This window comes from Schistocerca piceifrons, chromosome 1 (assembly GCF_021461385.2).
Source record: "Schistocerca piceifrons isolate TAMUIC-IGC-003096 chromosome 1, iqSchPice1.1, whole genome shotgun sequence".
Classification (NCBI taxonomy): Eukaryota; Metazoa; Arthropoda; class Insecta; order Orthoptera; family Acrididae; genus Schistocerca; species Schistocerca piceifrons.
The window spans coordinates 32,953,386-32,976,163 of record NC_060138.1 but is presented as its reverse complement, the minus strand read 5'-3'; positions in this window follow the sequence as shown (position 1 = coordinate 32,976,163).

The window sequence follows — 22,778 nt, the reverse complement described above, 5'->3', positions numbered from 1 at the left end:
AGCATTTAAAATGAATATGTCACCAGAACTGCCTCGAATCTCTGTTTCATTTTACAAGAAGTACTCTATGACATTGGTCCCTTACTGAGCTTGCATTTATAGCAAATCTCTTGCCCACCACAAAACTCCCAACCAACAGAAAAAATGCACTGTTGGCACTTGTATATAAGGATGGTAGAAGAACAGAGCTGCAAAGTTAGAGTCAATATCCATAACATTGCTTTGGTACAAAGTTCTTGAATATATTTTCAAGTCGAATATAATAAGTTTCTTTGAACAATGGAAAATCAAGGATGGAATAATGACAATATAATGAAAAGGATGGTTGGTACTAGCCATGTAGTGGAGATTCAGAACTGCAGATAGGCACAACAAAAAGTTTCTTTCTTGTGCCTATCTGCAACTCCGTATCTCCAGTATACGGTGAGTAGCAACTGTCCTTTTCATAATATTAACACAAATTTCTTCAAGATGGAAAAAGTTCTGTTCACAAATCAGTACTGTATTATAAAGCTTCACTCATGTGAAACAAAGCTTGCCCTTTTCTCACACGATATCCTGTAGACAGTGGATGAAGGGTTATAGATTTCTTATTCCCAGATTTCTGGAAAGTATTTGACACTGTGGCCAACTGCAGACTGTTAAAGATAGGAGTATACAGAGTAGGTTTCCATATATGTGCGCGGCTAGAAGACTTCTTGAATAACAGAACCCAGTTAACTGTCCTCAATGGTGAGTGTTCGTTAGAGACAACAGTGTAGCGAAGTGTGGCCCGGGGAAGTGGTGCTCACCGTGTCCAAAAGGTCATTTACGTATATAGAAAATTATAATGGTCCTATCAAATCTGAGGCTGTTCGCTGATTATGCTGTGGGGTATGGGAAAGTGTCATCACTGGGTGACTGTAGGATTGGTTGGTTGGTTGTTTGAGGTTAAAGGGACCAAACAGCAAGGTCATCAGTCCCTTGTTTCAAATAGACTCCATTCTGCTAACGGGACATCTCAGTATAGTCAGAAAAATAAAACGGATAAAGGGGAAACGTAAAAGGGCAGTCACGTTGTCATTAGTAAAAACAAATGAGGGAAGTTGGCAAGAGAACGAACCCAACACTATGCTGAAACAGCATAGGCAAGACCACCTGTGACTTAAAAGGTACAACTGCTATAATGCAGAAGGTACGTATGGGAATAGAAAAACTAACCAAGCCTTAAAAAGAAGGGGTAAAAACAGAGTAAAAGGGAAAGAAAAGAGGATTCCAGTCAGGGAGGTGAATCGGGAATCTCTGAACACTGCCTACAGTGGGAGACACCCAAACACTCACCGCCCTGCCCCAACACCAGAGGGAGATTAAAAACTTTAAAACTGAGAATAAAAACCACTCTCCCGGAGGAAACCTAGAACCAGAGAGACCATCCGGGAATCGTCAGCCAACATCAAAGGTAAAGTGTGGGGGAGTCTGTACTTAGCACGCAGAGCCAAAAGAAGGGGGCATTCAACCAAAATGTGGGCCACTGACTGGAAGGCTCCACAACCACATAGCGGGGGTGGCTCATCACGCAAAAGGAAACCATGGGTCAGCCTGGTATGGCCAATGCGGAGACGACACAGTGTGGTCGAGTCCTTGCGGGAGAGGCTAAAGGAAGAACGCCATGGGCCTGTATTCACCTTAATGGCACGAAGTTTATTAGACAGTGGAGTAGCCTCCCAAGAATTGGCCCATGACTGTGCAAAGTGGGATTTGATGTGAAGCCGTAAATCCGCTGCAGGAGGGGTTACGGAAAATGGGGGGTAAGTAACTGCTCCCCCAGCCAAACGATCGGCGAGCTCATTACCCGGGATACCCACATGGCCCGGGACCCATAAGAAGTCAATGGAACAAGCAGCACGGTGAAGATCAGCGAGATGGTCATGGATGGCTGAGACCAAGGGATGGCGCGAAAAACACCGGTCAATAGCAAGAAGGCCACTCATCGAGTCCGTACATAACAAAACGCGGTTGTGTTGGGATTGTTTAATAAAGGTAAGGGCCCGGGAAATTGCCATCAATTCCGCAGTAAACACCCCACATGTAGGTGGCAGCAGATGATTTTCCGTTCCAACAGAGGACGTGAAGGCATACCCAACATGATCAGCAGATTTAGAGCCATCAGTGTAAAAAATAACAGCATCCCGAAACTCCCATAAAATTTGGCGGAAAAAGGTACGGAACACCACCGGGGGGATGGAATCTTTCGGTCCGCGGCGGAGATCCATCCGAAGTCGAGGCCGAGGAACTAACCAAGGAGGGGTGGAGGGGAGGGAGCGAGGAAGACAGGACAAAGAAGGAAGCCGAAAATCACGGGTAAGAGACGCAAGGCGCAGCCCAACCGGTAAACCCGCCCGAGGGCGGGAGTCAGGCGGGCGACGTCCATGGTCTGGGAATAGGATAGAATAGGAAGGATGAGCGGGAGAAGAACGGATAGTAAGGGCATAAGACACCAGAAGCTGGGACCGCCGAACAGGAAGGGGGGGGATCCCAGCTTCAACCAGGAGACTATCAACAGGGCTAGTAGGGAAGGCACCGGTGGCCAAACGGATACCACGATGGTGGACTGGATCCAGCACGTGCAGCGTGGAAGGAGCAGCTGAACCATAAACTTGACAACCATAGTCCAAACGTGACAGAACTAGAGCACGATAAAGACGGAGGAGGAGGGAACGGTCCGCACCCCAGGAGGAGTGGGCAAGGAAGCGAAGGACATTGAGTTTACGGAAACATCCTACCTTCAGGAGTCTGATATGGGGCAGCCAAGTGAGCTTGTTGTCGAAAAGAAGACCTAGGAAACGAAACTGTGGAACCACAGGCAATCTTTGTGCAGCGAGATAGAGCTCTGGATCAGGGTGGACCGTAGTACGGCGACAGAAGTGGCACACCCGCGATTTTAAAGGAGAGAATTGAAACCCGTGTGAGAGGGTCCATGCAGAGGCACGCTGTATAGCCACCTGGAGCTGCCGTTCTGCAGATGCCATCGAGGAGGAACTAACCCAAACGCAGAAATCATCCACATTCAGGGCAGGGGCGACCAAGGGACCGACAGAGGCCAGAAGTCCATCGATAGCAATGAGGAAAAGAAGGACACTCAAGACAGAACCCTGTGGGATGCCCGTCTCCTGGGTCCGTGGAGAACTAAAAGCAGTACCAACTCGAACTCTGAATGACCGATGGATCAGGAACTGGCGGATAAAAATCGGGAGTGGGCCCCAAAGACCCCACTGATGAAGGGAAGTAAGATGTGATAGCGCCAGGCCGTGTCATAGGCCTTGCGAAGGTCAAAAAACACTGCAACCAAATGGCGGCGCAGGGAAAAAGCCTGCTGAACTGCGGATTCCAAGCGAAGCAAATGATCGATTGGAGATCGTCCCTCTCGAAAGCCACACTGGTAAGGGGACAATAGATCCCGAGATTCGAGGACCCAAGTGAGCCGACGGGCTACCAGCCGTTCAAGTAACTTACAACCAACATTGGTCAAACTAATCGGCCGATAGCTGTCAACAGATAGGGGGTTCTGACCAGGCTTAAGGACAGGAACCACAATGCTATCCCTCCACTGAGAAGGGAAGTCACCCTGGAGCCAGATACGGTTAAACACCCGAAGAAGATGGTGCCGTTGTGGAGCACTGAGATGTTGAAGCAGCTGGTTATGAATGGAATCTGGGCCAGGGGCCGTATCATGAGAAGAAGATAGAGCAGAAAGAAATTCCCATTCAGTGAAAGGTTCGTTGTAAGATTCTGACTCACAAGTGGTGAAACATAAGGTGACAGCTTCAGCCTGCTGTTTTTGATGAAGGAAAGCAGCTGGATAGGAGGCCGACGCTGATGCCACTGCAAAATGGGTCGCAAGATGTTCTGCGAGAACTAATGGGTCCGTACAAATGCCATCTGGGAGGTGAAGGCCTGGGACGGTGGACTGCCGATGGCAACCTTGGAGAGAGCGAAGTGTAGCCCATACCCGTGACAGAGGGACAGTGGAACCAAGGGAAGAAACGAATCGTTCCCAACATATCCGCTTGCTCTGTTTGATTAAATAACGGGCTTTAGCGCGAAGGCGCTTAAAGGTAGAAAGGCTGGCTACAGATGGGTGCCTCTTAAAGTGTTGCAAAGCTCGACGGCGATCACGGATGGCAATGGCAATGGCCGTACTCCACCACGGGACTTGCCGACGACGAAATTGTCCAGATGAGCGCGGGACAGCAAGGTTAGCAGCGCGAACAATCGCGTCAGACACGTCACGTAGGACGTCATCAATACAACCCGACAAAGAGGGAGAAAACTCGACCTGTGCAGTATATAGAGGCCAATCGGCGCGGTGGAAAGACCAACGAGGTAACCTCTCCATCGGGGAGCGGGAAGGGAGCGTGATAATCAACGGGAAATGGTCACTATCACAAAGGTCGTCGTGTGGCGACCAGTGTAATGAAGGGAGGAGAGAGGGAGAAGAAAGAGAAAGATCAATGGCAGAAAAGGTACCATGACCAGCACTGAAATGAGTAGGGGAGCCATCATTAAGAAAGCACAGGTCGTGGTCTGCAATAAATTGGTCAATAAGAAGACCTCGTCTAGATGGAAAGGCACTGCCCCACAAAGGATGATGAGCATTAAAATCCCCAAGGAGGAGGAAGGGAGGAGGAAGTTGCTGAAGAAGGGTGGTTAAGGCAGCAGGTGTAAGAGTTCTGTCAGGAGGGAGATAAAGATTGCATACTGTGACTGCAGAGTCTAAGTGGACCCTAACAGCAACTGCTTCCAATGTAGTTTGGAGAGGAATCCACGTGCTAGCAATGTCTGTACAGACCAACGTACAAACGCCACCAGAAGCTCACAGGGGTCCAACCCGATTTCGACAGAAAACACAGAACACACGGAGGGTCGGTGAGCGAGCATCAGTAAAATGAGATTCCTGGAGAACCACACAAGCTGCTGAGTAGGACGAAAGAAGGGATTTCAATTCCGGAAGGTGACGATAGTAGCCATTACAATTCCATTGGAGAACCACAGAACGATGGTTTAAATGAGGGCTGAACATGCTAAATCCAGTCATACCGCCGGGTCCCCACCCGTCACCGACAAGGAGGGGGCGACATCCATAAACAACCAGTCAGAATCCGGTTGTGAAGCCGGGGAAGGGACCTCCAGTGACACCAGAGGCTCTTTGTCCCGGGACTTATGTTTCTTCTTCTTTTCAGGCTGAGATCGAGGAGGGCTGTGTGGCATAATGGAGCCAGCTGCAGCAAGATCAGGAACAGAAAGAGACCGGGCGACCTGGGGGCCGATAGACCGCTGCTCTCGCGGTCGCCGCGCTGCAGCAGACCTTTGACCTGGAAGGTGCCGGGAAGGGGCATCCCGGGAGAGGCGCCCTTGACCGGCAGACGCCGAAGGAGTGGGACACTTCTCCCGCTGGGGAGGGGGAGCGGCGCCCAGAGGAGAAGGTGTGGGAGCCGCAGGGGAGGGGGGAAGGAGAGGGGTCCGGGACGGGGGTAAGGAAGGGGGAGGAAGGGATGAAGATGTAACCAAGGCGTAACTAGATGTCATGGACACAGGGTGCAATCGTGCATATTTCTTACGGGCCTCTGTGTAGCTTAAACGATCAAGAGACTTATACTCCTGTATCTTTTTTTCTTTCTTATAGACTGGGCAATCTGCTGAACGTGGAGAATGACTACCATGACAATTTACACATACAGGAGGGGGAACACAGGGACTCCCCTCATGGAGTGGACGTCCACAGTCACCACAGAGAGGGTCCTGGGTACAGCGAGAAGACATGTGGCCAAAACGCAAGCACTTAAAACACCGCATAGGAGGTGGGATGTACGGCTTCACATCACAGCGATAGACCATAATCTTAACTTTCTCAGGAAGGGTATCCCCTTCAAAGGCCAGGATAAAGGCACCAGTATCAATACGATTATCTTTAGGACCCTTCTGTACACGCCGAACAAAGTGAACACCCCGCCGTCCGAGATTGTCCCGAAGTTCCTCATCAGTTTGAAGGATGAGGTCTCTGTGAAAAATCACACCTTGTACCATATTTAGAGACTCGTGAGGGGTAATGGACACGGGAATTGTGCCAAGATGGGTACAGGCACGAAGGGCCGCAGATTGGGCAGCCGAAGCAGTTTTTATCAGTAACGAACCCGACCGCATCTTGCTCAGGGAGTCCACTTCGCCGAACTTGTCTTCAATGTGTTCCACAAAGAATAAAGGTTTGACACTGGTGAAAGTATCTCCATCAGTCCTGGTGCAAACTAGGTAACGGGGGAAAGGTTTTGCCCCTAGACGACGGGCCTGACCCTCCTCCCAGGGGGTAGCCACGGAAGGGAAGGCCGAAGGGGCAAGAGAAGCAGCACTTGAGGAATCAGTACCACGCAGAGAGACGGCCGCAGAAGAGCGGCCAGAGGTTTGGACCCTTATGCGTTTCATCTGCATAGCGTCCGCCCTGATACCACCCACTCCGATCAGGGGCTCTCCTCACGGGCGCCACCCAGCCACAGCAAGGGCCGTCTGGCACGGCGGCCATTGCCGGGAGTTCCGATGCTCCAGGATGACGAGCAACCACTCCAAGGCATGCATGAGGAGGTCACAGCTCAGGTATCAGAAGTGTGATCCCTGTGTGTTCAGGGGGCTCAACCAAAAGGGTACATAGCGACCCCACCACACGGGCTGGCTACCGTGCTGGCTATGCACCCTAGCATCAGACAACGACGTAGAAGAAAAGGTGGAATATACTAGGAGGGCACACGTCGGAGACACTAGGTAAGGTGCTCTTCCCCAAATGGCTCACACTACGGAAGAGAAATTTTGGAATGGAGGTCAAACCCCAGAGGGGGACCAAGGAATGCCAAAAGGAGGAGATGATTACGCAACAAAGCCAGAGTGTAAAACCAACAGAACCAGGAGGATAGCGGGGGCCAACATAAGCAAGGACACCAATAGAGGGAGAGGAGAGGGCGAGGGGAAAGGGGTATGGAGGGGAAAGGAGGGGAAGGGAAAGGAAATGCAGCCCGGGAGAGAAAGAAGGCTGCAATGGCTCGGGGCCCCGTGCTCGCCACGCACGTATCCACGAAAGAGTTGTGGACCCCCTGGGGGAGTGACTGTAGGAGAATACAAGATGAAGTGCTGGTGTGATTAATGTCAGCTGGCTCTAAAAGTAGAAAATGTAAGTTAATGCAGATGAGTATGAAGAAGTCCCTCGTAATATTCAAATACAATATTAATAGTGTGCTATTTGACACAGTCAAGTTGATTAATTATTTGGGTGTAATGTTACAAAGTTATATGAAGTGGAATGAGAATGGAAAGATTGTAAAAGGGAAACTGAATGACTGACTTTAGTTTACTGGGCGAATTTTAGGAAAATGTGATTCAGTTATAAATGAAAGGCCTAAAGGACACCAGTGCAAACTGCTTTTGAGACTGCTTATGTGTTTGGGATTTGCTGGAGTTCAGATTCAAGAACAACATCAAAGCAATTTAGAGGTGTACTGCTAGATTTGTTACCATCACATCCAAACAGCACACAAGTATTACAGAGATGCTTTGGGAACTCAAATGGGGATTCCTGGAGAGAAGGGACATGCTTTTCAAGGAATAGTACTGAAAAAATTTAGGGAATCAGCATTTGAAGCTGACTATAGAGAGATTCTATGCCACCAATGTACATTTTGTGTAAGGACTGTGAAGGTATGTGAAGTAAGGGGTCATACACAGGTATCCAGTTGGTCATTTTTTCTTCACAATTTGTTAGTGGAACAGGGGCACAAGTAAGACCTTTGCCACATACCATATGGTGGCTTGCGGAGTACATATGTAAATACAGATGTAGAATAAATACTCATTCAAAAAACTGGAAACAACACTACACGAACATAAGCTCAGTGATGTTGCTTTGTCTACTCAGATAAGAGAACCGAACAGGAACTTCTGGGGAGATGTAGTTTGTGAACTGCCAGTTGAACACCCCCTTGTAGTGGTGGAAGTTGCCTTCCTGGAGAAAACACTGAGCTGCCATAACGGATGGCTGAAACTCTATTTCTGATCTAGCACTATAGAACATTGTGCAGATATTTACACAGATTGGATCTGTGTGTGTTTCTTATGTTAGTATTACTAGGAACTGATAGCTCCCTATCAATGTAGTATTAACACATTTTTTGAGCAATAGACATTCCCTAGACATGTTTGTGCACTGTGATGATAGAGACTCATAAGGTGCATTGGGAGGGTCGGTATAACTTTATGGAATGCCCCATAGTTGCTTCTTGTGACATAGTGGGGTAGATCGAGTGGGAATCACTGGCTCCATCTTCAGTTTGCCGAGTAAGTGCACAAACACAATCCAGTGACCTACCTTCCCTGATGTTTCTACGTCAATGCAGATGATGTCTTTTGGCTGTTATCTGCAGAGAGCAGCCAAGGATATTTGAGTATTTCCTGGCACGTTATGATGGAGGTGAAAGTGATTATTAATGTCAGAACCACACATATTCAAGCTAAATATTATAAGGATTAACAACAAACAAGGTGCATCCAGAAAGTATGTTCCGATTATGTCCACACATGGTGCAAACAGTCTGATAGGAATGCACATGCACAGGAGTAGAGGGGAAGTATGGGGGAATAATGCAGTGCATTTTCAGCCTTGTGACAGCAGTGTTTACTGCACAGCCCTAGGATAAAATGACTGCTCGACATACCTCCTGCCAGCTGTGATGTTTGTGTAGTTATCCAATATTTGCATGCTCAGAAGAAGCCTCTGGCAGAAATCCATTACTGACTGTGCCACATTTATGGACATTATGAGTGACAGTACAGTCAGATGGTGGTATGGGCAGTTCACTGGAGGGTGAACTGATATTCATGGTAGAGACTGTAGTGGTCAGCCATCCACAGTGACACAAGAACAGGTAGAAAGCGTGATAGGAAATTTTGTGGAACTGATGCTTCACTGTTTCAGGACTCTCGCCAATTCCCAAAATGTCTCACTCATCGTCATGTGAAATTGTCTCCTGGAGGCTTGGTTTTCTTACAGTGAGTGCAGGATTGGTGCCGAGGCAATGTAGTGGTATGCAGAAAGAGATGACAAATTTCTTGACCGTATTGTCACTACAGATGAAATGTGTGTCAAATGGCACACCACAAACAATACAACAATCCACACATTGGCAGCTTAGTGGTTCACATGTAAAACCCAATTTTAAGCAGACAGAGTGTCAAAAACAGGTGTTCAATGCCTTTTGGGATTGACATGGTTCCCTCCTGTAGGAGTTTTTACCATGAGGGGAGACTGTAAATGCTGACTTGTATTGTCAAATGTACAAAATTCTGAAGATGGTGATCCAGAGCGAAACACATGGGATGTTGACGAGAGGCATTACACTCTTGCATGACAATGTTTGTTTTGTTTGTTTTAGGACACAAAACAAACTAATGTCACATGCACCCATGATATAACCTTAGATCACTGAGAACTGAAAGAACCTTAAAATGAGTAAGTTAAGCCCAATTGAAAGAAGGAAAGTGAGCTACTAATGGGGACTGCTTCATGGAGAGAAGTCCATAAAATATGCAGCACAGACAGCAAAGGTCCCAAAAAAAAAAAAAAAAAAAAAAAAAAAAAAAAAAAAAAAAAAAAAAAAAAAAAAAAATTAAATGTCCTTCTCCATAATGCTATGATGGATAAAAAGGAAAACACAGTCAACAGACCATGCACTGTTCACTAAAATGACTGATAGCTCTGAAGGCAAAACTACATGTAACTTAAGCGTTTAAAAAAAAAAAAAAAAAGGGGGCCTTCAGTCCCGAAATGGCAAACTGTTGGAGGTTGTCAACAATGACATATCAAAAGGCAATGGGTAAAGGATTGTTCTGTGTCGAGTGGTCTAGGGCTCCCTGCTCAACCATCTCTGATTTTGCTGAAACTTTGTATGTAGAGTACCACATGTTTCAAACTGACTTTGATTAAGTTTTTGATTCACCAGTGGAATACTTGCCAAGATACAGCTGTTTGTTTGACCCTGTACCCTGACCACATACAGTATGACACAGATTTCACCAACATTGAGACCTAATATCTCTTTTTTTTTTAACTTAGTTGGTTCATACAACTTCTGTGCTCTATTTAATGGTAATAATAGTAATCATTATTTCAATGTTCACCAGAAGTAGATAAATTGTATCAAGGTCGTCCATAAAATTGTCACTCTAAAATTTTGAAAATTCAAAGTTGCATGTAACTAATTAAATAATTAAGTAATAGATGTCAAATTTTATGCACAGTATCTCAGGAAGTTATTCTTACATAATTTATTGTTACTTTAAGAATTTAGAGTAACATTTACAATTATTGTAAAAAGGCTAAAAATAGGTTTTTTCCAATCCCATGTTGCGAAACGTATCTTCTAGAAACATTTTAGAACCACTCTCATGAGGTAGAGCACTTCTGAATCTCCTACAAGAGATGATTTGATTGAAGAACACTGGCATCCCGTGCCCTACTGAAAGATCAAAGTAAGGAGCATTTCAGTATAACAGCTTTTATTTTAATCTTCAAATTCTGTCTTTTTTTGCTTCATACTTCTTTTAAAGCTTTTTATTGAGAAATTATCAGTATTCTATTGTGTTGTTCCATAGTGACATCGTTGCTACCAGTTCAAGAAATTTAACTGTCAACCCCTAGGCCAATAGCCGTGTAATACCAGCCACAGGTGGATTTCTTAGTCCAGGTTCCCAAGCCCGTAATTAGGTTTCTTACTGGAGATTCCAAGGCCTTCAGTGAGTGTCTACCTGTTTCCAAAGCCAATGATTAAACATCATCTCCTACATTGTCAATACTAAACTTTATATCTCTCATGGTTCCTGCGCTGATGTCCATAGCCCGATTTTATTCGACAGTAATATATCTTCCCATTTTGTTACATTTACAAGCTACTTCCTTCAGTACAGTTTTTGGAAACTGAAATTGCTGGCCAGACAATGTGGCAAAGAGCTGGGAGTTTGCAAACCAGGTGTTGCTCCAGAATCCAACGTATGTATTACATTTCTGGCCAATAAATAAATGAACAGGACCTGGTGGATGGATAAATTTTATCAGTGCATCATTTTCTTCAACTGGAACTTCAGTAACACTGCGAATCCACCATTCATCGACACAAATACAGGCAATGTATCAACCGAGGGGAAGCTCAGGTAGTTTCAAATACGTAATAGTGGTATCAGAAATTCTGTCAAGTAGATATATTGTATCAGAAATTTTGCAGACACAAATTGAGTTTGCGTTTACTGGCACAAGTTGGTTATGCTCTCTCATATCAGCTACTGTGTTGCTTTCTCACCATCTTTCTTCTTGAAACTTTCTGCTCTCTTCAATTTCAGTTTTTGTGGCAAAATTATATTTCATTCCATTTATATTTTGATCAAAAAAGTCAAAGAGATCCTGTGGGGTTAATATTTGGTTACCGTATTTACTCGAATCTAAATCGCACTCAAATCTAAGCCACATCTGAAAAATGAGGCTCGTAATTAAGGGAAAAAAAATTTCCCGAATCTAAGCTGCACCTGAAATTTGAGACATGAAATTCAAGGGAAGATAAAAGTTTTTGGCCGCATCTCCAAATCGAAACAAAGTTGGTCCATTGTAATATGAGACACAATTTAGATCAAATGAATGCCGATACAGCTACAGTAGTTTGGTTCGAGTCGTAAGCTTAGCAGTTAAGCTTTACCAGGTAGCCCTTGCTATGCGTCAGGCACTCGGTCCGTATTTATATGAGTACCCTTCCTTTTTCACGTGCTTTGTCTGGTTTGAATTGATTGCTTATTTTTCTTTGATCTGATAAGCGCCGTTTTCTTTGTTATAGGTGTTTACGTCACTCTAAGTAAAAACTGCATTACTGTACTGTGTCATGCATTGTTTGTCACATTCTGATAGTGCATGTTTACGACCTGTCACCGCTAGCGGCATGGCTTGCTTTTGTGCGTGCTACCACCGCTTACAATTAAAAAAAAAAAAAAGAGAGAGAGAGAGAGGAATCGTCTCATTAGCGAAACAATGGCAAGAGACTGCTATTTGTTGTTACTTACACTGCTGCTTTCTTTGATAATGATCAACAAGAGCCAAATAATAGACTGCGTATGATAGAAGATGTTCTGAACGAGAGTTTGGCGAAAATTTTTCTCCACTGAAAATCTTTGCAGGCCCCTCTTTAGTACATTACATTCTGCACAGAATTTAGAGTAATCTTAGATTTAAAAATCTAGTCAATTTCCGTGCTTCATTCCTGACTGTATCACTATTAGGCATAAGAATAATATGAATATAAACATGACACGATATGTATATTCTTCCACGTTTGCTGTTGTCTCACTCTAGTTTCATAGTTTATTAGGCAGACATGATTTAAATGAGATAGCAGCAAACACGAAACAAAACAATGCAAATTGTTGATACTCATATTATTCTTATGGTGAAGAGAATACTGCATGTGATTCACAATTCATAAAAGTTCCTATTAGCAACCATCTCTTCTCACAGGTTGGAAAAAATTCAGATCGTAGAGTTGGCCATATTGACAAACATCCCAAACAGTCTTGCCAGTCGGATTTTCATAGTACATTGAAATGCTGCTACATTCAAAGAAGAACAATACGGAATCTTGTATTTACTTCGTTGGATAATGTATGAAAATGCAGTGGTAGAAACTCGGGGTGGAGAAAAAAGCTCGTCTTTCACCTTGTTTTAAATTTATTTACTGACGTAGAGGTTTTGGCGCCAGTATTTATCTTTGTGCCTACAAAGCATGCCTGTGTAGCGATACATATATTCGATGCAGAAGTTAGTTGTGGCGGCATTCATCAACATTTTTCAGAACTTCTGCTTGCTTTGCACTTGATTCTAAGCAGCAGGCGGTTTTTTAGATTACAAAAACCGGAAAAAAAGTGCGGCTTAAATTCGAGTAAATACGGTAGATGAAGGTCTTTGGAAGTTTTCCCATGCAGTCAACCATTTAGTTGTACCACCAACTCCATCACAGGGAGATTTTCTGTTTCCAAATTCCAGATTTCCAAAGAAGTTCCATTCAGCCTCAATATTGAAATTAGTTTTATGGTTGCATAGATTCACAAAATTCTTGTAGCTTTTATATTGTGCTGCTGAGCCACCACTGAAATTTGGTAACATATGTTCGAGTCACCAAAAATTCAATATTCAACACATTTATTCAACACATGTAGTACACTATCGTGATACAGTTTATCATAAACCATGCAACAGTTAACAACTTGCAAGGTGCCAATGTTATTGACATCATAACCAACAAATGTATGTACTGTGCCTGTGAATTATCCAAATAGTAGCCCCGGGCAGCATCTTTGGCTACAAATGAGTTGTTTTTGGCAAAGTCCATCAGAACAATCAAATCTGTTTCTTTTAAGTCATCTTCAGTGGCCTCAAGTACACATTCTGGTGTTTTCCAGCAAAATGCTGGCCTGTCAGCTTATAAAACGTGCCTGTGAGTCTTTCAATAAAGTTCTCCCTGCTGAGACTTTAGTTTCTAGTGCTTCATAGTCACTGTGACTCCACTGTTTGAACTCAGTTAATTCCTTTGCATCCCAGTAAGTAAAGTTTAACTACATGTTCACCAGGGTAGCTTTTATAATGATGCAGAATACAGTCCTTGGCACACAGATCAAACACTGCATTTCTATGAGCATCTTATAGTCATCCTCCATATTAGCACTTTGCGGTACGAGCTTAACATTTTGATGTATGGTGAACGCACAAATGCAATGTATGCCTGAAACACCAACAGTTACACCCCACTTTGGCTTGAGATCTAAGAATTTGGAGAAACTAATTTCAGCTCCATATTTTTTGTAATATGCAACAAAAAGCTCTTCAAGTTTGCACAGCAGGTATGTTTTTGTAGTTTAATACCACCAAACTGAACGGAAACTGTCTTTTTGCCAGGACATATCACATTGTATTTGTCAGCTTCACATAAATTGTTGAATCTATCAGAGACTTTGTTTGGCAATGGTTTGACAACCTTTGCATCAAGTAATGCACCAATACCTTTTTCTGCCGTAACTTCCCATGCTGTTTTGACCCTGCATTAAGAAATGCCAAATGTGCATTTCCTTTCCTTATTTCAAGGCCATAGTAATTGAACTTCTGTTGATCTACTGGATATTTCAATTGTTGCTCTCATTCCTTTAATAAGATCACTGTAATCATTACACGGACTGCATTCAGCTCAGTGATTCATTGTGCACTGTTTTCAGTCATTCCAGAGAGAGACTTTTTTCTGCTCTTCTATTATGCACACATTCAACTTTCGTTTCAAGTAACCAGCTTTGTCTGTGCTGCTTACTCTTTGAATTATCAATGGATAAGTGTCTAAAACACCCAAGCTTTCATCCAAACTAACTAAAGTATTTGGATCAAAATCATCTGAAGATGAAGTTGATGGGGCCTCAGCCATAGAAATGTATTTTGCTTTGCACTTTATTTAAATTTTCTGACCTGGCTTTACATTCATTTGGTCACCTTATTCAATTACTTGGATATGGGTAAAGTAACTTTTAACAAACCAACTTCAACAATGGGATTCTGCTTTTCAAATGGAATGCAACATGACTTTTGGCTCATTTTAAATTTTTGGCAGTGATTTCCTTGGTGATGCAAGCAGATCTGGTCATTGTCCAGAAACTAAACTTCTGATCAACAAATAGTAAGTAATATTTCATTTTCTGATAAGCTGTTTACAGAAATGAGCCCAATTTTGTTCGAAAAAATTGAGACATGGTGGCATCTTGACAACAGTTTGTGAACAACACTGCATTTGACTATAGAATAATCATTATCAATTGTTTCACTTACATCCAATTTGATTTAAGTGAATCAAAAAATTAATACCAATGTGAATCTGAAAATCTGTGTACTAGGTGTACATTCAGAATTTGTGATAGATTCAGGAAATGTTGTCAACCACCACCACAGAATGCACCAAATACAACAATAGACTCCACAGAACACCCGAAGTCAAAATAATATGCATCTGAACAAACATGGCGGCACAATGCCAAGAAAACTGGTACTGCACATTGGAAACTTCTGCAACTTATTCAAATTTGTCCACTGGAGAATCGGAAACTTCACCAGCATTAGTATGGGACATGTGGTACTCTACATATAAATTTCAGCAAAATCTAAGATGGTTGAAAAGGCACTTTGCATGTCAAGTAGCCTATTTTTTTTTTCCAATTCCCTAAAACAACAATGCTCAGTCCACAATCTAGCGAAAGTGATCTCCTCATGATGAGATGGCCAAGATAAAGTCAGCCTAGCTGCTGGGTGGAGTTTGATTCCTGGAGCTAGTTTTCATGAAGGGAAGACCAGTGGTGGTGCCAAAGTGTACCACCTGCTAGCAGATGGCAACAACCGAGGTAGGAGGACAGTAGACCTGGCAGCTCTGTCACCAGCATCCTTTTCCCATCAGACCGACTTGACGAGGAACCCACAAACATCAGAGTGGCGAAGGAATCTTTCCTGGACCTGTTGCACTAAGGGATGAACTGTGTACAGTGCACAGAGGCACTGAAAGAATATAAGCATATGACAATTAGAAAGCCTGTCTCGTCAGATGTGCCGGGTGGACTGATAGAGGGCAAAGAGCTATGCTATAAATTTTGAGCAATGTTCTGGAGTCCAATACCAAAAATTGGTGGCAATTATGATGGGACATCCAGCACCATTGTCCGTCTTAGAGCCATCAGAACACATGAAGGTACTATCACTAAGTTCTGTGTGAAGGTTGAGAAACTTACAATAGATCAAATGCAGAGTAGTTTCCTTAGAAAGTGAACCAATTTCAAGATGTACATAGGCTGCTGCATGAAGCCAAGCTGGTGAAGGGTTCACTTCATTGGGAAAGTGGCAGGTAGTACGAAGTTAAGCTGCCAGAGCAATAGCCAAAACCAATCACCGAGAGGTAACAGGAGGAAGACGCACCCCCATACTGGTGGTCAGGGTAATCATTTAAGAACAAGGTATAGGATGGGTGGCCAAGCATGGCAGGTAAATGGCACACACACCTGCAGAGGATGTCGTCACACCAGTACAACAGCAGGAGTTCAGCAGTTTCTGCATGGAGACTCAACTAGGCTAGTTTAAAAGGTGACAATGGCCAAAAAGATTCCATGATGGTGGACTACATTAAGACAGCATAAGATGGAGGGATGTGCAGAATCAACCATAGTCCAGTTCTGAACGGACAATGGATAAGTCCAAATGGAGGAGGGTAGTCCAATCCACTCCCCAGGAAGTACCACTTAGGACACGTACATTATGAAAAGCTCTATGCGCGTAGATTGTAGATTGTTTGTAGATTGTATTTACAATCCACGTACATTATGAAAAGCTCTATGCACGTAGATTGTAGATTGTTTGTAGATTGTATTTACAAACAATCTACAATCTACGCGCATAGAGCTTTTCATAATGTACGTGTCCTAAGTGGTACTTCCTGGGGAGTGGATTGGACTACCCTCCTCCTTTTCGACTTATCCATTGTCCGTTCAGAACTGTACTATGGTTGATTCTGCACATCGCTCCATCTTATGCTGTCTTAATGTAGTCCACCATCATGGAATCCTTTTGGCCATTGTTACCTTTTAAACTAGCTTAGTTGAGTCTCCATGCAGAAACTGCTGAACTCCTGCTGTTGTACTGGTGTGACGACATCCTCTGCAGGCGTAGTGTATCACCATCATACCTTGGCTAAAGATCTGGTGGGGAACAAATTCTGCTCATACGTAAAATCTCTAAGTGGATGCTTCCATTCAGTCACTTGTTAACCAGTTTGGTTTGACACTAGAAGACAGAAAAAGGAAGCCAAAAGTTTTAAATGCCACATTTAAGAAATCTTTCACACAGTATAATATTAACAGATGTACTATTGTTTGACCACTGCACATAATCCTGTATGGATGACAGTAGTAAGCATCCCTGGCATAGAGAAACAACAAAAAGCATTGGAAACAAATAATTCACCAGGTCAAGATGGAATCCCTCTTCGTTTTTATCAAGAGTACTCCGTGTCATTGGCCCCTTAGTCTACATTTATCACCAATCTCTTGACTAGAGGAAAGTCCCAAGTGATAGCAAAGAAGCACAGTTGACTCCTGTATATAAGAAGGGTAAAATAACAGATCCCCAAAATTATAGAACAATAACCTTAACATCAGTTACTGCAAAATTCTAGAGCACATTCTGTGTTCAAAAATAATAAATTTCCTGGAGACTGGAAAGTTCATATTTGCAAATCAGCTTGGGTTTAGAAAGCATTGCGCATGCAGAACTGAGCTTGCTCTTTCCTTGCATGATATTCTGCAAATAATGGATGAAGACCAACAGGCAGACTCTGTATTTCTGCATTTCCAAAGAGCATTCGACATGTACCCCACTGCAGACTTAACAAAGGTACCTGAATATGGAATAGGCTTCCAGATATATGAGTAGCTCAAAGGTTTCTTAAGTACCAGCACCGAGTAAGATTTTCTCAATGGCAAGTCCTGATCGGAGACTGTGGTAACATAGGAGTGATGCAGGGAACAGTGACAGAACTGTTGCTATTTTCTATATACATCAATGATCCAGCAGACAGGGTTGGAAGCAATCTGTGATTTTTCACTGATGATGCTGTGATGTATGGGAAGGTGTCAAAGATAAATGACTGTAGCTTCATACAAGACGACCTATACAAAATTTCTAGCTGGTGTGATGAATAGCAGCTGGCTCCCAATGTTGAACAATATAAGTTAATGCAGATGAGAAGGAAAAACAAGCCCATAATGTTCATATATGACTTTAATAGTGTTGTTCTGACTTGCCAAGCGAAAGCCCTGGCAGGTCGATAAACACACAAACAAACACAAACATACACACAAAATTCAAGCTTTTGCAACCAATGGTTGCTTCATCGAGAAAGAGGGAAGGAGAGGGAAAGATGAAAGGATGTGGGTTTTAAGGGAGAGAGTAAGGAGTCATTCCAATCCTGGGAGTGGAAAGACTTACCTTAGGGGGAAAAAAGGACAGGTATACACTCTAACACACTCGCATATCCATCCACACATACACAGACAAAGGCCTTTACAAATGTCTGCTTGTGTCCGTGTGTGCGTGTGCGTGTGCGTGTGCGCGTGTGTACCTGTCCTTTTTTCCCCCTAAGGTAAGTCTTTCCGCTCCCGGGATTGGAATGACTCCTTACCCTCTCCCTTAAAACCCACATCCTTTTGGCTTTCCCTCTCCTTCCCTCTTTCCTGATGAAGCAACCATTGGTTGTGAAAGCTTGAATTTTGTGTATGTTTGTGTTTGTGTTTGTTTGTGTGTCTATCGACCTGCCAGCGCTTTCGTTTGCTAAGTCAGATCATCTTTGTTTTTAGATATATTTTTCCCACATGGAATGTTTCCCTCTATTATATTTAATAGTGTTGTGTTTGACATAGTCACATCATCTGAATATCTGGGCACAATGTTGTGAACCAGTATGAAATGGAATGAGCATGAGAGAGAGAGGTATATGGTAGGGGAGACGAATGGTCAACTTCAGTTTACTGGGAGGATTTTAGAAAAGCATGGTTCATCTGTAAAGGAGACTGCATATAGGATGCTTGTGTGTCCTATTCTTGAGTATTGCTTGAGTGTTTGGGATCTGCACCAGGCTGGATTGGAAGGTGAAGCAATTCAGATGGGCACTGCTAGATTTGTTACTGATAGGTTCAATCAGCATGCAAGTGTTATGGATCTGCTTTTAGAGCTCAAGTGAGAATACCTGTAGGGAAGAAGCCATTCATTTCAAAGAACACTACTCTGAAAGTTTCCAGAACCAGCATCTGAAGCTGACTCCAGAACGATCCCACTGCTGCCAACATTTATTTCACGTCAGGACTACAAAGGTAAGGTACAAGAAACCACATTGCATATGGAGACACATAGACAGTCAAAGTGGTCACAAGGATACAATTTTGTATCTTGGAGGTAAAGAACAGGTGGACACTGCGATTCCAAGGGCAGTCTTAATTCCTCCTTTTTGGATTTAATGCTGCGTACATTCCTGCGTCGAAACAAGGCCCCGGGAGTAGACAACATTCCATTAGAACTCCTGACGGCCTTTAGAGAGGGGGTCCTGACAAAACTCTACCATCTGGTGAGCAAGATGTATGAGACAGGCAAAATACCCTCAGACTTCAAGAATATAATAATTCCAATCCCAAAGAAAGCAGGTGTTGACAGATGTGAAAATTACCGAACTGTCAGTTTCATAAGTCACAGCTGTAAAATACTAACGCGAATTATTTACAGACGAATGGAAAAGCTGGTAGAAGCCAACCTTAGGGAAGATCAGTTTGGATTCCATAGAAATGTTGGAACACGTGAGGCAATACTGACCTTACGACTTATCTTAGAAGAAAGATTAAGGAAAGGCAAACCTACATTTCTAGCATTTGTAGACTTAGAGAAATCTTTTGACAATGTTGACTGGAATATTCTCTTTCAAATTCTAAAGGTGGCAGAGGTAAAATACAGTGAGCAAAAGGCTATTTACAATTTGTACAGAAACCAGAAGGCAGCTATAAGAGTCGAGGGGGGCATGAAAGGGAAGCAGTGGTTGGGAAGGGAGTGAGACAGGGTTGTAGGCTCTCCCCAGTGTTGTTCAATCTGTATATTGAGCAAGCAGGAAAGGAAACGAAAGAAAAATTCGGAGTAGGTATTAAAATCCATGGAGAAGAAATAAAAACTTTGAAGTTTGCCGATGACATTGTAATTCCGTCAGAGACAGGAAAGGATTTGGAACAGCAGTTGAACGGAATGGACAGTGTCTTGAAAGGAGGATATAAGATGAACATCAACAAAAGCAAAACAAGGATAATGGAATGTAGTCAAATTAAGTCGGGTGATGCTGAGGGAATTAGATTAGGAAATGAGACACTTAAAGTAGTAAAGGAGGTTTGGTATTTGGGGAGCAAAATAACCGATGATGGTCGACGTAGAGAGGATATAAAATGTAGACTGGCAATGGCAAGGAAAGTGTTTCTGAAGAAGAGAAATTTGTTAACATTGAGTATAGATTTAAGTGTCAGGAAGTCGTTTCTGAAAGTATTTGTATGGAGTGTAGCCATGTATGGAAGTGAAACATGGACAATAAATAGTTTGGACAAGAAGAGAATAGAAGCTTTAGAAATGTGGTGCTACAGAAGAATGCTGAAGATTAGATGGGTAGATCACATAACTAATGAGAAGGTATTGAACAGAATTGGGGAGAAGAGGAGTTTGTGGGACAAATTGACAAGAAGAAGGAACTGGTTGGTTGGACATGTTCTGAGGCATCAAGGGATGACAAATTTAACATTGGAGGGCAGCGTGGAGGGTAAAAATCATAAAGGGAGACCAAGAGATAAATACACTAAGCAGATTCAGAAGGATGTAGGTTGCAGTAGGTACTGGGAGATGAAGGATCTTGCACAGGAGAGATTAGCATGGAGAGCTGCATCAAACCAGTCTCAGGACTGAAGACCACCACCACAACAACAACAACAACAACAACATCGTTCCATTTTACAAGAATCATAATGGGGAGTGGGGAGAGGGAACAAAGGAAAGCTAGTCACCTTGACAGCTGCCTTAAAGACTTATTGCTACTGGGAGATCCTGTTCCATGAGATCTACAGAGGTGCCAGTATTCTCATTGGCCCAGTCTGAGGATTTGAGGACAGAACTGGTAGGCGATGCACACAGCAAAATTGAGCTTGGCTGGATGAGGGTATCATGTGACAAAACTGAGGTTGTCCATGCGAAGGTGTCATGTGGCAATACAGTTGAAGAGGATCTCCAAGTTGGGGAAGGTGAGGACCGTTTGTTTGATTTCTTGGAGCCTTTGTAGGTGTTTGTTGGCTCGAGCAACAAACAAGTCTTCGTAGGGGGTATTCCTTCTGTCTTCTCTGGCTGTTCAGTTGTATATCAGGTCATTTTACCGCTTGAGTGAGGATTTGGTGGCTTGTTGCACAGCAGGTGTAGGAGTAGGAGTAGGAGTAGGAGTAGGAGGAGGAGGAAGAAAAGGAGACGGGGATGGTACTTCGATACAATACAATTTTACAACTGTGGTGCTGAATTTGAGGTCACAAGTTTGCATGGCCATGTCCTTCAGGGAGAGCAGAAAGAATGGTAAGGTGGTTAGCCCCAGGTGGTAAAACATATGGTTTTTGACTAACCAACAATTCACGAATGATGAGGTAAGGCACTTTCCCCCTTCACCCAGATCTCTTGCATGGCCTGTTCATTGAGGTACATCAGACATTCTCAGAATGAGACTGCCTGGTCACCATTTCAACAGATACAACAGGGAAAAAGGAAAATGTTTCCATCTCAGTCTACGTCTTGTAAAAGTAAACAGAATAAGGCTAAGATTCTTGGAATCTCCCAGATGCACCTCATTTGCTAATGGATCACATACTGGAGGAGGTCAGTCCTATGCCACAGTTAATCCATTTATTATTCAGAAATGTGTTGATGCAATTGCAGGCACTGTAAAATCCTGCTCTTGTTTGTGTGATGGCACTTTGCTTATGGAGACCAATTGTGATTTTCAAACCCAATAGCTAATTGCAACTTTGCTCCTAAAGGGCTATCCTATTCACTTTGAGGCCTGTTGAACACTGACTTTGTGACCTTATTCAACAGTCAAATTCCTGTTATTACTAATAGCTTCAAGTCATGTGCCTTGCACTTGTCCAGGCCACTTCCTCTCCACCCTGTCACCTCCCTCAGTGCCACCCGCACCACACGGTGGCTACCATCACCCACATTTCCCCTCATGTGAAACTTCATTCTCTTAATGCCAGCTGTATTCCCATTCCACTAGCCTTGTAGGAGTCACTATTACACTTCTAGCAACATTACATGCCTCATATGGCCAGCATACACCCACATCTGTTTATCTGTTTTGTGTGCATTCATGTTGCCTGAAGTCACACTCTGGACATGACATTCCTATATTTGATGCATTCTCTCATGTCCTCAGTATGATGGCATTAATTATAACAAAGCAATGTCTGACCATGTCATTGAAGTAATACTGGGGTGGGAGTGGGACTGCCGACGGGGGTGGGGCGTGCCAGTGGGGGGAGGGGGGGGGGGGACAAGTGGGGGGTGGGGTTGAAGGGAGAAGTAGTGCATGGGTGAGGAGAGAAGAGCACTGTCTGGCAGAGTGTGCAGGTACCAGGCACAGCGTTGGGAGCTTTTAGCTTGTGGGGCAGGGAGGGAGGGGGCAGAAATGAGCAAGAATGGAGTGGAGCAGGGAAGCAGAAAGACAGCAGGTGCACTGGCAGACGGTAGCACATGAGAGGGCGGGAGATAATAGCGAGGAAATAATATGATAGAGGAGATGGAAACTGTTGGATGGAAGGTTTGAGTACAGTAGATTATCACACATTGAGGCCACAAACTTTCAGAAGCTGATAGCCTTTGGAGAGCCATCTACGACTTAACTACTCCATCGGGTGTGCAGGATTTATGGTACTCATGAAATACCCTCAGACTTCAAGAAAAATGCAATACTTTCAATCCCAATGAAAGCAGGTGCTGACAGTTGTGAGTATTCCTGAACTGTCAGTTTAGTTACTAAATACTAAACTAACAATTTATGAAATAATGGAAAACTTGGTAGAAGCCATCCATGGACAACATCAGT